We start from the raw sequence: 16,532 nt of genomic DNA, 5'->3' as shown, positions 1-16,532 counted from the left end.
ACATATTGGGTGGGACAGCATATGGAGACAATGAAGACAGATGCTTAAAAACAGTGGACTTCAGATAGGGTTTTCAGCAGTTGTTCTGCTCTGTGGTCAGCTGGTTTTGTTAAGAAATCATCCTGACTTTTGAGTTCATCTTCTCTAAAACAAAGCAACTTATATGATCTTCAGCATTCAGAAGTAATTTTGATTAACTCCATTGACATAAATTCCTTTCAGAACAGGTATGGTCTTAAGAGGAGTGAGGAATTTAGTGAGGTCCTGAGGTTTTCAGCTGTGATTTGAGTCAAGAAAGAGAAGGGACAGAAACAGATTTCTTCTCTGTTGTGAGCAGTGACAGGACTCAAGGGAACGGCCTGAAGTTGTGTCAGGGGAGGTTTAGGTTGATATTAGAGACATTCTTCACTCAAAGGGTGGTTGGGGTGGAACTGGCTTCCCAGGGAAGTGATCACAGCACCAGCCTAAGAGAGTTCAAGAAGCATTTGGTCAATGCTCTGAGGCACATGGTGTGACATTCAGCATGCATTTTTGACACTATATTTAGGATATTTATTGACCTAACAGTTTAAGCAGCTATGTTTTGTCCCTTGCTCTGCAGAACCATATCTATCTATCTGTCTGTATCATCTTTTATTATGACTTCTGATGCTCCTTAAGCAACCCCAGTAAAATATATAGAAGTCAAATGATTAGATTTGGCCTTCCTCTCCAGTTTAAGATGATACATAAACTAGTGATTTAAATTTGGCTCTTTTAAAATGAAATAAAGTTTACTATCTAGGCTTTCTACATGCCAGCCGTATCATCCAGAAGTGTAGTAGAAGTGAGACAGAAATGATAGTTTCCAAAACTACCTGGTGCAGCAGCTACAAAAGAGATGCTGACAACTATACAATCTTTGGGGTTTATTGTCCTTCTTGAAAGAAAAAGCCTTGGTAGCAATGTGTGATTTGAATAGCTTTTTGCCCTATGAAGAGTATATTTATTTCCCTCCCTCCTAAATTGGTAAGAAAAAGGACTTCATTAATAACAAGCTATGTTCTTAGCTTTAGTTTCTCATTTGGCCCTTAGTGTTGCTGAACATTTAGTTTTATAGTAGTTTTATTTCTAAGGTAAGAACAAAGTGTTGTCAGTTTTTCTGTGTATGTAAAATGTGCAGTGGTTAAAAAGGTATAGACATAATGGGAAAGGATGACATTTCTTTGTGCTGGAGGAATATTCTAAATTACGTTAGAGGAGGTCTTCAGAAGAAAATCAATAGGACACTGTTTTCTTGCTAGCAATAATTTGGATGACCTTATGTTTTTCAGCATTTGCCCATATTTCCTACAAGGAGAAACAAAGTAAAGTCAAATCTATCTTAGGCCAGTGTCACTACACTGATTATATAAATTCATTCACTATGCTGATAATATAAATTTGTTATTTCTAATATTAGATTAAATGAATAGGAGAAATCCACTGGCTTGTTTCATTCTTTACCCAGCTATATGAATATGTGAGGAGAGAAGAGATACATGCTCATAAAAATGAACATAAATATAACCAATATAATAATAATAATAATAATGTAATCTGGTATTCTCTAGGCAGCAGCATTTGCAGACCAGAGACAGATCAAAGGGATTGTTTGAAAGAATGACCTGTATGCTGGTTAATAAGAAAACAGACTAAAGCATTATTGATCCAGTAAACTGGAGGCTTTTTAGTTAATTCTTATCTCTCTCTGCTTTATGCCTGTTCATAGGTTTCCCAAGTATAAGCACTAGAGAATATTGAATTTCTTTTCCTTTTGAATTTTCAGAACTATTAACTATTTCAGATCATCATTGTCATTCTGAAAAATCCAAAGGTGCCAGCTTTTACTTCTCTAGTAATTTTATTTAAAAAAAAAAAAAGAAAAAGCACAGAATTTGTTCAATTTAGCTAAAAATTGGTTTAGGTAAACTCGTGAAAAATCTTACTTCAATACATCTGGACTTGTTTAAGGTTAACATGGGCTAAATCATTGTTCTGCTTTTATTCAGATCAAGTTAGTTTTCCTTCATCTTAATGAATAATTTTAATACTAATTTCAAACTGGTGCATTTGGATGCTGATGATGTACAGCAGCCTGGATTAAACTCTTCTATTGAAGTTTAATTCACTAGAGAGGTATGTCAAGTAATGAAACTATCTTCATTTTCTCATGATGTTTTTGAAGCTGGAATATCAAATTGAGTTTCATCTTACAAAGGAAGGAAAAGAAGAAAACCTCAACCAACAATGAACGTCAAACCTCAGTGAGTTGTTTCAAGCTGTGAGAGTGTAAGGATTAGACACATGAACAAAGCAGGTGTTGTTAACTGCTCCACGGTAGCTGTCCATAAACATACTCCAGCACTTCAAGGTAAAACACTCTTAATGAGCTCCTATTCCTAAACTGTATAGTGGTGAGGGCGTGCAGACTGTTTCTTCCAAAATGAACTGGTGCCCTTTCAACTTCTTCTCTGATCACTTATCTTTGTCATGCCATCTCTAATAAACATTTTAGAAAGTGTTTGTGCTTTGAAAGAATGAAACAGACAAAATATCTAGCTGTTCTGAAATTTATGAAGGCAATTTGAAGAAGCTGTTACTTCTGCTAAAGGTAGGAAATTGGATTTTTTGGCATCTCTTCCTTTGCTTTTTGCATCTAAGCTGTTGGAGGTCCTGCAGGAAGCATAGAAATGGGTGTCTGAATCATAGCAATTAATTTAGATACAGCAACCATCTACAGCAGTCACCAAATTTCAAAGGTAATGAACTCTAGGTAAACAACACATTGTTAGAAGAATATATAACGGTTTAATAGGCAGATATTTGGACTTGTTTTCATAAGCAATTGATTTGAAGAAGATTAACATTTTTCCTAGAAATTAATTTGAAATTGTAATGGTATTACTGACAAATGCCAGAGTATCCATTCCTGCCTTGAAATGTGTTAAGATTTTTTCACTTACTTTTTGGTGGACATGAGTTTTGAACATATAACTTGAGAAGGGTGTTTGATTTATCCATTTTGAATGGACTGTCTTTTGAGTGTTCTCTTCATTTTTTTAATTCTTAAATTATGAGCAGTCCATGACTGGTATCTAGACTATTCACAGTGTCATACCCTTTTAGGTTTTCTTTCCAAAGGTAAGAGTCACGATTTGTTTTTCATACATATGATTTAATATGATTTTCTTCACTCTTTAATCCAATAATTCAGTGATATCCTTCATATTTTAATCCATATGCATTGCCATACTATTCCTTATTCATCTTTGTTGTTCTTTAACCACAACTGCTGATGAGCTGATATTCTAAAATTTTTTTTTCCTCCACCATTTCTCTTTGTGTTGCTGAATTTCTTGAGTTGATAATTTGGATGTTCATTTTTTTCACTTATTTTGCATTCATCAACACAGATTATATTTTGCTTTTGCTCTAGTAGTTCATTTAGTATGCTCTGAAGTGCCTTATTGTACTCTCTGGTCCTGCACACTGTAACAACTTTTGTCTTCCAGTATTACTTCAATTTTCATTTTATCCATTTCCACTTTTTTCCCCTGTTCTAGGTTATTAATAAATATAAAGTGTGTGTGGTGTGAGCTGAAAAGGTACTTCTGTCTACAGCCAACCAAATCAAAATTGAAAAAAAATTGAATTCACTGGTGGCTAGTTTCAGTGGTGAAAGTTGTGTGAGGACTAAAAAATATGAAAGATAATAAAGCTACCACCTTCCTCCTTCTCAACTACAAAGTTTGAAGCAGGTAAATAAAATGGAAAAAATTTAGCCTCATGACTGTAATTCCCCACATATAATTATTGTGTTGCATGATAATTTTTGAAACTTAGAAAACAGAAGAAAGATAATTGCTTTAAACAATGTCAGTTAATGAATTTGGACTTGAGGAATTGCTGTTTCCCATCCTTAATTTCCTGCATTAATTCAAACCACCTACTTTTTGACATTTCATGGTCTCTGAAGCAATTAACAGTGATACTCCAATCTATAGTTGTGAATTTTGATGCCGAATAAGCTGCAGGGAGAGAAGAACTGTGAAAAAGCAGAAAAAGATTCTGCTTTGTTCTTGATATTTTTGGTAGTTGAAAACAGACAAAGAAAGGGATCTCCTTGCAAAACTGTCTGAAAGTGGAGTACTTTTCTGAATTTTCTGAGAAGCATCAATAGCCATGTTATAGTTTCATTTGCATCTTTCACCTCCTTTTTCTACTATTAAGTGAACGCAGAAAACACTGTTTGCAAATCATAGATCAGTTTACTTCCAATGAAAAAGCAGATAAGCACAAATGCACAGGTGTATTTGCAGTGATTCAAAGCACAGCTCAATGCTATAACTGTGCAGTGCCCCATTAACCTTTTAGATTGGAGGCATGTATCCACATCCAGTAAGTTTCCTTTTAGTGACAGCTGCAAAAAATATTGCTGCTGTTTGTGTCATTAATTAGGTTCTTTTATAGATTTAATCTCTGCTGCAGTTTCCAGAGATGAAAACTGGTGTATAACCTGTGAAGAGGAAAAGGAATCACTTACATTTACAAAGGTCAACTCATATATTACTAACTCATATTTTAACTATCATTTGTCCTCAGTATTATGAAGTTTTCCTGTTTTTTTTTTTTTAATTTTCATAACTTCTTAGGTTGATAACATTTATTAAAATGCAGATCCTCGATTTAGTGAATGTCTTTGTTTGAAGATTATATAGCTTTGATGGGAGAGAATAGAAACTCTTTCTGTAAGCAGATTTATTTGCTATATCAAGATGAAATGATGGATTACTAACAGAATGCATTTTAAAACATTTATTGTATTTGAGATACTGCTTTAGTCCATGCATTTTAGAATCAGTTATAAATTAAAACATTGATGCTAAGATACACAGATGAAAATACCTATCCATTTGCTCCAAAGAGAGCAATGATTTTTAATATTAAAAAAATAATTGATTTAAGCATCAAATTGATTTAGTATTTTAAATTATATTGTTTATGATTTTTGCTTATTTTTAATATGATATTGTTGATGGTGTGTTAGCTATTTCAGGGTAGTTATCACATAATTGCTTTTTTGTGTGACTGATTGAAACTTCATTGGTACATCACTTCAGACCCTTTTTCTAAAGAACAAGTATAGCACTTCTCCAACTCCAGTTATAATCAATGATGTAGTTTTTACTGATAATGTTAAGGAGAATGTCATCCTAAACCTTTTGTTAGCCTTCCTGCTGCTTTCCCTGATGTCTTGTTTTCTTTGCCATCCTACTGACTGCAGTGAGTCATGCTGTGATATGGAAAGACAGCCACCTTCTAGAGGGTGATCCAAAGATCCAAACACGTGGCTTCCCTTGATACCACCATGCCCTTTAGAGTTTTGCGAGTTATTATGTAAATCTTACATGAGTACTCTAAAACTGCAAAATTACTTTAAAAAAAAAGTTGGGTTTTGTTCTTTATGTGGGATTAAAGTTTTTGAAAAGTTTGTATCAGTGTAAGTGATAAGTTGTAAATGTAATCTGAAGGACACCTTAAAAGGTGGTTATGCTTGGACTACACATTTGTGTACTCAGGAGAATGACAGCATTGTGCAGAGTGGCAAGCAGGTAAACTTGGTTAGGAACAAGAGGCAAAGATCTTGGGCTTGCATCTAGACAGAGTCTGCCATAAGATGTTGCAAAGAGCTCTTCCACTCTTGCATCTCTCCTGTCACTTTGCCCCTTGCTTGTTCTTCAGTAGATGGTATTGTGAGACACCTACTTTCCTCACACGTAAATTATAGAAAATGCAGGCAAATATGTGGAGTTTCTTCTTGTTTGTATTTGGTAGCCTTTCCTTGACATTTTTTAACTTTATTTTGTGTGTCAGCTTTGCAATGGAAATGCTATCTATGTGTTCTATTGATAACGGTGGGACTGGACTGATTCTCAAGTGCCCTCTCACTTTACAGCTTCTTTACCTATTTCAAAGAGGAGTTAGTATCCAGTGATTTGATGATTTGAAAATTTTTAAACCACACTGATACACAAAAATGATGTGAGAGAGGTGCTGCTTTCATTGAGAGAATCAATCCTCCAACATCCAGCATACTTGTGTTTCTGAGCTCTTGATGTTTGGAGGGAGATGACCACAATTTTCTGAGCTTGTTCATTGAGACTGCCATTTGTGGCCATGAATTGTGGGTCCCGTCTGCAAGTGTCAGCAAAGGTGGTAGTGAATGCCAGTAGTGATGGCAGCTGTATTATAAAGTAAACTGAGAGCAGCAGCTTAGAGATACATGAAACAGGTCAGAGGATACTGTGGGGATTTATTCATCTTCCTTAGGGTTCATCTCTGTGATTTACAGAGGGATTTTCCTGTGTCCTTTTGAAAACCACTAGTGAGATGAAAGAGCAGAGGTCGAGACAAGAAACCTGATAAGCTCTCTCTTTCTCTGCCCTGAAGTAGGATGTCAGCAGGGTGGGATTCACTGTGACAAGGATGGGGCAATCAGAAAAAAAACAACAGCTGTTCTAGGTGAAGCCAAAATCCACCTAGCCCACTCATTTTTCTGATAGAGACCAGAGATAAATACTTAAGTACAAATAGAAAATTGCCTTCCTTCTAAGGGAGCTTTCCAAGATGCAGTATGCTGTAGTGTAAGTCTTTCCGAGAAGAGTTGAATCTGCATTTATTTGAGGTCTAAATTTACTTTCTTCCACTTAAAAGATTAGTTTCCATTTTTGCTTTCTACAGCATCCTACAGAAATATGGTCTGTAATGTGATTATACTTTATCTGGAGTTTAATTTATTTTCAAAATTCTGTTTTTGTCAAGTATAGGGTAGAATAGAATATTCTGAGTTGGACAGGGCCCACAAGGATCATTGAGTCAAGTTCCTTGCCCTGCACAGGACACCCCAAGGACCATACCATATGCCTGAGTGTGTTGTCCAAATGCTTCTTGAGAGCCTGTTCCAGTGCCAAATCCCCCTGTAGGTGAAAAACCTTTTCCTGATATCCAATTGAAACCTCTCCCAACTCAGCTTCATGCTGTTTCCTTGACTCCTATCACTGGTCACAGGAACAAAGAGATCTGTACCTGAATCTCTGCTTTCCCTCAGGAGAAAGTTGTCAACTGTGATGAAGTCTGCCCTCACTCTCTTCCAGGCTGAATAGACCAAGTGACATCAGCCACTCCACATTAGCCTTTCCCTCAAGGCTCTTCACTGTCTTTGTTGCCCTGCTTTGGATGTTCTCTAATTGGTTAATGTCTTTCTTGTGTTGCGGTACCCAAAACTTCCCCCACCACTGGAGGTGAGGCAGCCCCAGTGCAGAGCAGAGCAGGACAATCCCCTCTCTTGATCAGCTGGCAATGCTGTGCCTGATGCACCCCAGGACAGAGATGCCAGGGCACACTGTTGTCTCACAGTCAACTTGCCATCAATCAGGACACCCAGGTCCCTTTCCAAAGTGCTGCTCTCCAGCCTCTTGTTCCTTAGTCTGTCTGTACATACAACCAGAGTTGTCCCATCCCAGATACAGAATCCGGCATTTCCCCCATTAGGCTTCATATGGTTTGTGATTGACCATCTCTCTGATTTCTCAAGGTTTCTCTGCAGGACCTCTTTGCTCTTGAGGAAGTCTACAGCTCCTCCCAATTTAGTGTCATCATTAAACTTATTTAGTATTCGCAGAGTCCTACATCCAAGTTGTTAATGAAGATGTTGAAGAGCACAGGACCAAGGATTGAGCCCTGTGGAACCCCACTAGTGACAGGTTCCCAGTCTGATGTTACCCCATTCCCTGTAACTCTTTGCACCCGACCCCTGAGCCAGTTTCTCATCCATTGCATGATGTGTTTATCCAGCTGTGTGCTGGGCATTTTGTCCAAAAGGATACTGTGGGAGACAGTGTCCAAAGTCTTGCTGAAATCCAAAACCACTACATCTGCTGGCTTTCCTTGATCAGCTGGGTAGGTTGCCCTGTTGTAGAAGGAAGTCAGGTTCAACAAGCAAGGCTTTACTCTCATGAAGCCATGCTGGCTGTGACTGATGACTGTGGTGTCCTCTAGGTGTTTTTCAATGCCTCCCAGAATAATCTTTTCCATGATTTTACTTGGCACTGAAGTGAGACTGACAGGCCTATTTCTATTCTCCTTCATAGTTCTCACATGTGAGAAAATGAGTATTTGTTCATGATCTCCATTCCATGTAAGATTTTTCTCATATCTAAGATGGCTTTTCCAATGTGAGTCTGTTGAGGTTCTCTTGATAGAGACACAGCTGCATAACTTCCATGCATGGTATTGCTTTTCTCTGTAATGCTCCCAGTTCTGTTACATTTCCTTTGAAATTGGGTGGCCACAGCTGAATGCTGTGCTAGGGAACTGGATGCTCTATGCAGTTACTTGTCACATTGACATTTTTCTGGTTTACTCTGTTCTATTTCTTTTAGCACCTATCATTTAATTTGCCAATTTCACTGCTGCTTGGCTTTCAACTGGTGTTATTTTAAGAGAACTTTAAAAAAAGACAGAAAAATCTCTGTTCTGAAGAGTGTCTGGATTTGGACTCTAAAGCACTGTAGGGTGGTTGTGTTTTTGAGGTTATTTTTCATAAATGTGTTGCTCTATGTTTATCTAAGTTGAATGTTGTCTGCTAGTTTATTTTCAGTTGCTCATTAGAGAATTTTCACAGGACTTTGTGATCAGTGTGGGACTTAATTATTCTGACTAATTTTATATTTTCATTATACTTTGTGTGCTCACCTCCATTTGCACAGTGTAGTTTTAAGCACAGATGCATGCGAGACTCCATAGGACCTTTCCCCATTCTGAAAAGGAACCATTTCTACAGTAATTTTCTATCTTTTAACTACTTAATAATTTGAAATAGGGTTTTTCCTCTTACTTGATGAAGTCTCAGCTTCTTGAAGGGAGAGATTTTGTTGAAGAGTTTTGTAAAAGCCTTTCTTGGAAATTCAGGTAGGCTGAAAGCTAAATTACAGTCATCCAGTCCATAGGTTAACTGCTTTCTTTGAAGAAGTCTGGTAGATTTGTGGGGTGTCATTTCTTCTAAGAGAACTATATAGTCTCATCACATTAATCTCTGTCTATATAAATACTGTTCTCTTTTTTATTTTTTTGTTATTGCTACCATTTGGCATAGTATAGATGTTGAAACTGGAGGTTTTAGTTCCATAGGTGCCCTCTGAAACTGGTTTGAAAAACTGGTTTCATATTCTTCACCGTTAATTTAATTTTTCAGTTTTCTGATGTTAAAAATGGGTTTGTTGCTTTGATGTATTTGACACATTTTCATTTGATGCCACAGATCACTCGTATTCCACGATGCTGTGCTGATTGTAGCACAGTGGTATGATGGTTTTGCCAACACAAAATTGTCTGCTCCTTTTTTCTTCTGTCCATACCTGTGTTTGGTTGGAAAACACGTTTGTTTATGATGCAGCATAGTGATGAACAGTGCTTTTTACACCTAACCAAACATAGTATTAAAAGCCACAGTTACTAGTAAATGATTACCAATAAATTAGACATCTTGTAATTTATGATATATTTTGCTGCAACAATAGCCTGAATATGCAGTACCAGGATTATCAAAGCTCTGAGTATCTCCGAGTGCCATAAGATACTCTGCTGAGCTTTAGTATCTGGCAATCCTCAGAAAATCATGTTGCTGTGAGATCTCTAGGGTAAATTCTAAGGTGGTTTTGGGCATGGTGACTGTCTGCTTTGTTGTCAATAAGTGTTTCCTGATGGATGTTACTCATCCAAGAGTTGAGCACTAAGTTGACTAAGGATCAATGTTGCTTACTTTCATATTCCCTGGGTGGTGATAGATTTCCCATGGCTACAGTGTGGCATTTGTGCAAAGCTAGATGCTCTAAAGCCAGTTGTTATTGTGCTGAACAGGGCCTGAAGTTGAGGCTGCACACCAGCCACACGCACAACACGCAGCCCGCTGTGAGACACAGAGCAGTTCCTAGGAGAGGTAACAGGTGTGATTGACAGCCAAAAGATGAACACTCCCCACATTTATCAACTCCCTCTGTGGTGGTATTTGATTAGACTTAAGGGAATAGTTGTTCCAAGAAACCACATTAGCTAACTAAAAGGTCTGTAGGTTTGATGTTGAGCAGCACGCTTCCCAAAGCATGTAGTAAGCTCTGCCTGCAGAGGCCAGCTTGGCTTTGGTACATCTGCAGTGGTTATCTTAGTTCTTAATAAATCTCCTGACAGCAGTTTCTAAGTGTATATTGGGGTTACAACTCCATTTGTGTGTTCTTGTGTGTGATACTGTTTCTGACTGCTGCTACTTATTCAGAGTAGTACTAATTTTAGTATTCTCTTTGACAGCATTGAGATTTGATTGCTACTGCAGTATTGTATGGATCCTACTAAAATTAGCAGGGTCTGATACAGTATTTTATAACATCTCTTGTTGGTGGGGCTCAGTAAGAGGACAAGGAGCAAGGGCTATAAACTAGAAAACAAGAAGTTTCACCTCAACTTGAGGACTAACTTTACACTGAGGGTGGAAGAGCACTGGAGCAGGCTGCCCAGTGATGTTGTGGAATCTCCCTGTCTGGAGCCACTCAAAACTCACGTGGATACGTGTAACCTGCTCTAGGTAAGCCTGCCTTGGCAAGGAGATTGGACTGGATGATCTCCAGAGGTTCCTTCCAACTCCAGCTATTCTGTGATTCTGTGATCTAAGAAGCTTTGTCTTTTATGTAGTAAAAAGTGTAGTGACATTGATATGAGCACCATCATAGAAGAGTGTCATCTTGAGTTGATTGATGGGGACCCTCTTTGCTTGAAAAAGACAATGTAACCATACCAGTATATTTCAGTCTTTCTACATAGATGATTTTGTTGTTCACTTCTATTTATTTGTTTTAGGAAAGATTTTTTTCCTTCTGGACTGCTGTACAGTTGTGCAGATTCAGGGACAGCTGTTCATAAACAAATACAAGTCTTTATATAGAAACATTTTGGTGTTTTGTAGTTGAAGAACTTGCTTAAAGATATTCTGCTTGTATAATAGAGAATTGTATTTATTCAGTAATACCAAATGTCATACCATCATCCTAGATAAACTGGAAAAGATAGAACAGTGTCACAGGATAACTTGTGCTCACCAAGTGCTGAAAGCTGGGCCTGCTCTAAGGTCACACCAGGAAGCCCAGGTCGCTCAGAATGGTGAGACTGTGCAGTCCTGCTGAGCAGCCTGGGCTGTAATCTGTAATCCTGAGGGAGGCTGCCATTGCAAACATTTCAGCAACTCTTTTGTTCCTGGACTGCTGTTTCCATTCAGATAGAGTTATGCTGTTATGCTGTAACTGTTGCTGTGCATTTGTGAGTTCCTGTATGTTTTAATAAAGCTCTATTGCCGTCATCCTTACTTAGGGCTGGGCAATACTGGTCAGGAGGGAAGAAAGCTTAACATCAAGAGACATTCATCAGCTGTTTTGGGTTGTGTTTCTAGCCCTCACTTTATTTATGGCAAAGAGATACTATCTTGTGTAATTCTATTGCAAGCTTGAACTCTACTCCTTTACAAAGTTAAATTGAAATGAAGGATTGATCCTCTGTAGAGTAGCTGAACAAGATTAATATTCATTGATGGTTTCAGACAAACATCAGTGCTAAATAATATAGCTATGTTTAATATGATTTAAACTTACAGATATGGATGAGTCTAAAAAAGGAACCTGAGTACTTCCTTGTCTGTTAAAAACTCCTAGTTTTATTTAAGTTTGAAGTTTAAGAGAAGATGCTTTATTTATGTGGATTATTTATTTAAAGAAAAAAAAAATCTTTCAAGTCTCCTAGAAAAAAATTCACTTTGTCATTGAAGTGAAGGGTAAATACCAAGAACAAAAAATGGTGCTAGTGCAGTTGCTCTGTGAGAATTATAATTAGAAATTACAAAATGAGGAATTTTTGAGTCAGTTGCAAAAGATATTAAATTGTAAAAACAAGGAAAATAGAAAGCAACTGAATATCTTCAATTTAATTTCCAGTGGATCTTATGCAATAAAAAATTTGCTGTGAGAAAGTAAGTTTTTGTTGAATTTAGATTAGATTACAATGACTTTTTTACCAATGATGTAAACATTTTTTATTCTGTTTGTCTCCTTAGAGCCTCACTTCCAGTCAGCCTGTGGTTCTTAAATACCATATATATGTATTTAAATATAATAATTGTAACCATAAGTCTGACTTTCCAGCAGTACAATTCCCTGAGCTTTTAATAGTTATAATTTCTTATATTAGTTAACACTGCTGAGATTTGATTTATAAATTTGGCTTTTGCATGTAGCTTAACTTATTATTGAAATGTGCACAGTAACCCTAAGCCAGAAATGGTAAAGCATGCTGCTTTATGGTCTGTTTAATGACTAGAAGGTATTCTAAAAGTATTTGTCTCAGTGTGGCAGAAATCATGTTAAATGATGCACTGTCCTAGTGCAGTATTAACCCCTGGCCCCATCTACAGCAGAGGCAGAGGTGGGATGGACCAGCCCAGCCACAATAAGGAAGTTCATTCTCTGCACATAAATGTGCTGTCTGCTAAGTGTGAAATGCCAGAGCAAAACTGCAGCCCACCCTGGGTTCCTTTACCTGATTTATAGCTGGCCAGTCCTTCGGATTCTTTTCCTGTTTCAGACATTGGGTGCCTTCATTCCTACTCAACTGCCAGAATCTTGGAATGAAAAGACTGATTTATATTTTCTGTATTAAGCAAATACTTCTTTCCATAAGAAAAAGCAGTGGAGGAAAGGCAAATTAAAAAAAAAAAAAAAGATAAATTTATTTTAAGATAGTTACAGAGAACTACTTTTCTACAACTCTGAACATGAATATACCCAGTATCAAGATTTTAGGATGAAATACATATATTTTGGTTTTAATAGTTGGCAAGTTTCTTCTAATCAGAAGTGTAGTGTCCAAGGTGTTGGAGGACAAACACCAGCTGCTGCTGCTGCTTGCTGGTGCCACAGAATGTTTGCAACCCTGCCAGTTCCTCTGCTTGCAGATGTCAGCTCCTGGGTTTCCTTAGCTTTTCTAATTGAGTTGTTGTTTGTGGGGGTGCTAGGTCCATGCTTACTGAAACTTGCACTTCCTGGCTTCCAGGTGCCACTTGGAGCTCTGCAGGACCAGGGAGCTGCCACAGGGTTTTAGAAATCTGGGACAAAAAGGTTTTTATTCTCTGGTTTCAGGAAGGAAACTGCTGAATCTGCCTCTCATTTTTAATGCTACCAGGCATGCCACAAACATTTGTGAGATTTATCCAAGCCTGCTTCTGTTGACACATACACACCTTTAAGAATTAAACTTCAGTTTAATTCTTTCACGAAGAAGCTCAGGAAGGTTCTTGTGTGATACTGTAGTGTATTTTTATGAACTGGTAGGTTTAAACCATGCTACTGCCAAACTGCTTTCAGCGCACTAAGCAGACAGGTTTTGGTTCCTCAGTATTTTCTTTAAAGGAGGGAATTTTTAAGCCTTGCTACCTGTGACCATTATAATCTGCTTGCTTTTGGGTTTGTCTCACTGCTGCTGTTCTTTTCCCTCTCCTCTATTTTTCTTTTGCTCACATCATCATGTCTCATATTTTGTCCCACTTCCCTTTTCACGTGCAAATGCAACATTAAAATATTGAAGGCTGTGTGTTCTTTCCTTTCTCATTCTCTGTTGTAGGGCTTCTGATAATTTTTTGTTCCTCTAATTCTATCTTTGGGATTTTGATAATTTTTTTTCTGCTTGTACAGTTCTGTTTCTCTCATGTTTTCTGTCATTCATGTCCTGTCAAGGGTCATCCCATAATGCTGGCTGTCCTTGTTATCCCATCTCACACAACTGCACCATGCTTTTCTAGCAGTGTTCTAGCTGCCCCTATGTGACCAGAACTGTGTTGGTGCTGTGCTCCTTTAGCCCTTGTAGTTGTGCCTTCTGGGTGAGGGTAGAGAGAGAAAAGCCTTCAGCAGTGCTTGGGTGTCGTGAATTTGGACAAGTCTAGCATTTAGTCATGATAGGTGACACATGGGCAAAAGAAAAGGATAGCCATCTGCCCCTTATCTTTAAAGAGTGGATGTTGTGGGAATTTGGGTGTAACAAACCTGAGTGGAGGATTCACTTTATAATTTACTTATTGGAGTACCAAAACAATTTTTTTTTTTGGTGGAGGTTTTTGTTTTGTTTGAAGAACTATAGCTGAGAGTTGGTTAGACAAAATAAGACTGCGAGTTTAGGATTAATCTCCCTGATTATACAAATGCATACCATGTGTTAATGGGAAGACTAAACCCTTCATTTATGCTTGAACACTAGCTCTGTTTTTTTACCCTTGAAGTTTCACAGGCACTACAATCAAATTTTAAATGAGAGCAAAAGGGACCTTAAAGATCATCTAGCTCTAACCCCCTGCAGTTGTCCTGCAGGGACAACTAGACCAGGTTGCTCAAAGTTCCATCTAACCTGGCCTTGACCACTTCATGGCACAGGGCATCCACAACTTCCCTGGGAAACCTGTTCCACTGTATCACATTTCTTATAGTGAAGGATTTCTTCCTAATATTTAATCTAAACCAACACTCTTTCTCTGTAAAGCCATTACTCCTTGTTCTATCACTACATTCCCATGCAAGAAGTCCCTCTCCAGCTTTCCACCTTTAGGCCCCTCACCTTTAGGTACTGGAAGGTGCTATAAGGTCTCTCTGCAGCCTTCTCTTCTCCAGGCTGAACAATTAGAACTCCCTTAGCCTTTCTTCAGAGGAGAGGTGCTTCAGCCCTCTGACATCTTGGTGTTCCTCCTCTGGACTCACCCCGAGGGGTCCATGTCCTTCTTGTATTGGGGTCCTAGATGTGGAGCCAGGATGCCAGGTGGGCTCTCACCAGAGCAGAGCAGAGGGGCAGAATCCCCTCCCTTGCCCTTCTGGCCACTCTGCTTTGGATGCAGCCCAGGTTGCTGTTGCTTTCTGGGCTGCAATTGCACATTCCTTTGTTAAGCTTCTTATCAACCAACATTCCCAAGTCTTTTTCTTCAGGAGTGCTCTCAGTCCATTCTCTGCCCATCCTAAAATAGAATGTCTGGGAACAATTTATATTTTTTTCTAGTAGAAAAAAACTTGGCAAATCTTTTTTACAGTGTCTTTCATAGTGTCTCAGACACAAAATGCTTCCAGGTTGATGTATATTCTGAGATAAGTGAGGACTGAATGTTGAACTCCCAGAAATCATATTAACAAACAAAAGTATCAATGATGCTATGAGGATTATAGTTGAGTGTGTACTTTTTTATGGAACCAGAAATAAGCACTTACAAGTGTTTGCATAAATCCTATCTAAGAATATTTAGGAAGAAAAGGTTACAGGTAATGGAGGATTATGGCTGGAATATGAATGTTCAGCACAATGGATATGGGATAAAAGGACACCAGTTTGGGGAAGATTTTGCCTTGATTTGCCTTACAAGACCAAGGAGTGTGATGAATACATAGAAAGGGATGCACTAGGATTTGTTCCTCCCTCTTTGGTCTCTTCCCTGGAACAGGATTTCAGACTCAAATGGTCTGAAGGAAAGCAGAAAGCAAGATGCTATATATTAATAGCTATCTGCTATTAATAGCAGATAATAGTTGTTTAATAGGTGTTTAAACTAATAGTTGTTTACAAGGGAAGAAGCTTAAAGGGATTAAATTTATTTAGTCTTTGTTGACAGCTACAGGTTGCTGTTCATGGGATAGAGGCAGACTGCAGAAGGGAGCATGGTGCTTCCACCCTTGGACCTGGGGGTGTCCCAGGGAGGCACAGACTCTGGTGCAGCTGTGGGCAGCTGTTTGGAAGGCTCTCCTTCAAATCCCCTTGCTGCAGGCAGCTCGAGGTCAGCCTGCTCTGCTGTTCCCTGGTACTTTGATGCATCCCCCAAGGGAAGCCTGCCCTAGCTGCTCTTCTGTCTGGTGCATACCGTAAAATATGTAGTAAACAAAACTTTAAAATTCAATTGCTTTTTAGATCTTAAGTAGTTTTATTATTTTACAAAATAAGAGAGCAAATCTGAATTATTTACAAATGCTATCATGGAATCCAGAGAACAAATGAGATTGTGAAGCATACAGGCTAAACCTATTTTTTTTTCCTTCCTCCTCTCGTATGCTGTAAGTGCACCTTGAAATGCCATTACCTGCTGTAGCTGAAAACAAGATAATTTGTAATGTGGAACAGCTAATTTTTCTTTGTGGTTCCACTGGGGCATAATGCAAAACAATCCTGTGTAGCTACATTGGTCATGCAGTAACCTGCATTCAGAGCAGGGCTGCTGAATCCTCTCACCTTTGGCCAATAATGAAGCTCTTTGCAAAATTGCTGTAGGCTTTTAAATATATTTGACATATTCTACTTTTTTTCAAAACATAGAAACCTATGCAGGAAGAAATAATTGAGTTTGGGTCGTTATTAATGAGTAAATAAAAAATGCAAATTCTATTTAGCTGAGGTCT

At 38.1% G+C, this 16,532-nt stretch overlaps 1 protein-coding gene across 3 annotated transcripts in view; it reads left to right on the top strand.

Moving 5' to 3' along the window:
• SMYD3 (SET and MYND domain containing 3) overlaps positions 1-16,532 on the top strand; it is a 381,469-nt gene that overhangs the window by 102,859 nt on the left and 262,078 nt on the right. Inside the window, exon 1 of one of the 3 annotated variants that reach the window (XM_071429182.1) lies at positions 8,830-8,991. The exons of the other annotated variants lie outside the window; for them this stretch is intronic. The gene's annotated coding sequence lies outside the window, so the exon portion shown is untranslated. Of the gene's footprint in view, positions 1-8,829; positions 8,992-16,532 lie in introns of those variants that run through there. 3 annotated transcript variants of the gene reach the window in all.

This window comes from Agelaius tricolor, unplaced genomic scaffold (assembly GCF_023055355.1).
Source record: "Agelaius tricolor isolate 1412-34295 unplaced genomic scaffold, bAgeTri1.0.p SCAF_1, whole genome shotgun sequence".
Classification (NCBI taxonomy): domain Eukaryota; kingdom Metazoa; phylum Chordata; class Aves; order Passeriformes; family Icteridae; genus Agelaius; species Agelaius tricolor.
This window is presented reverse-complemented; position numbering and strand designations above follow the sequence as displayed.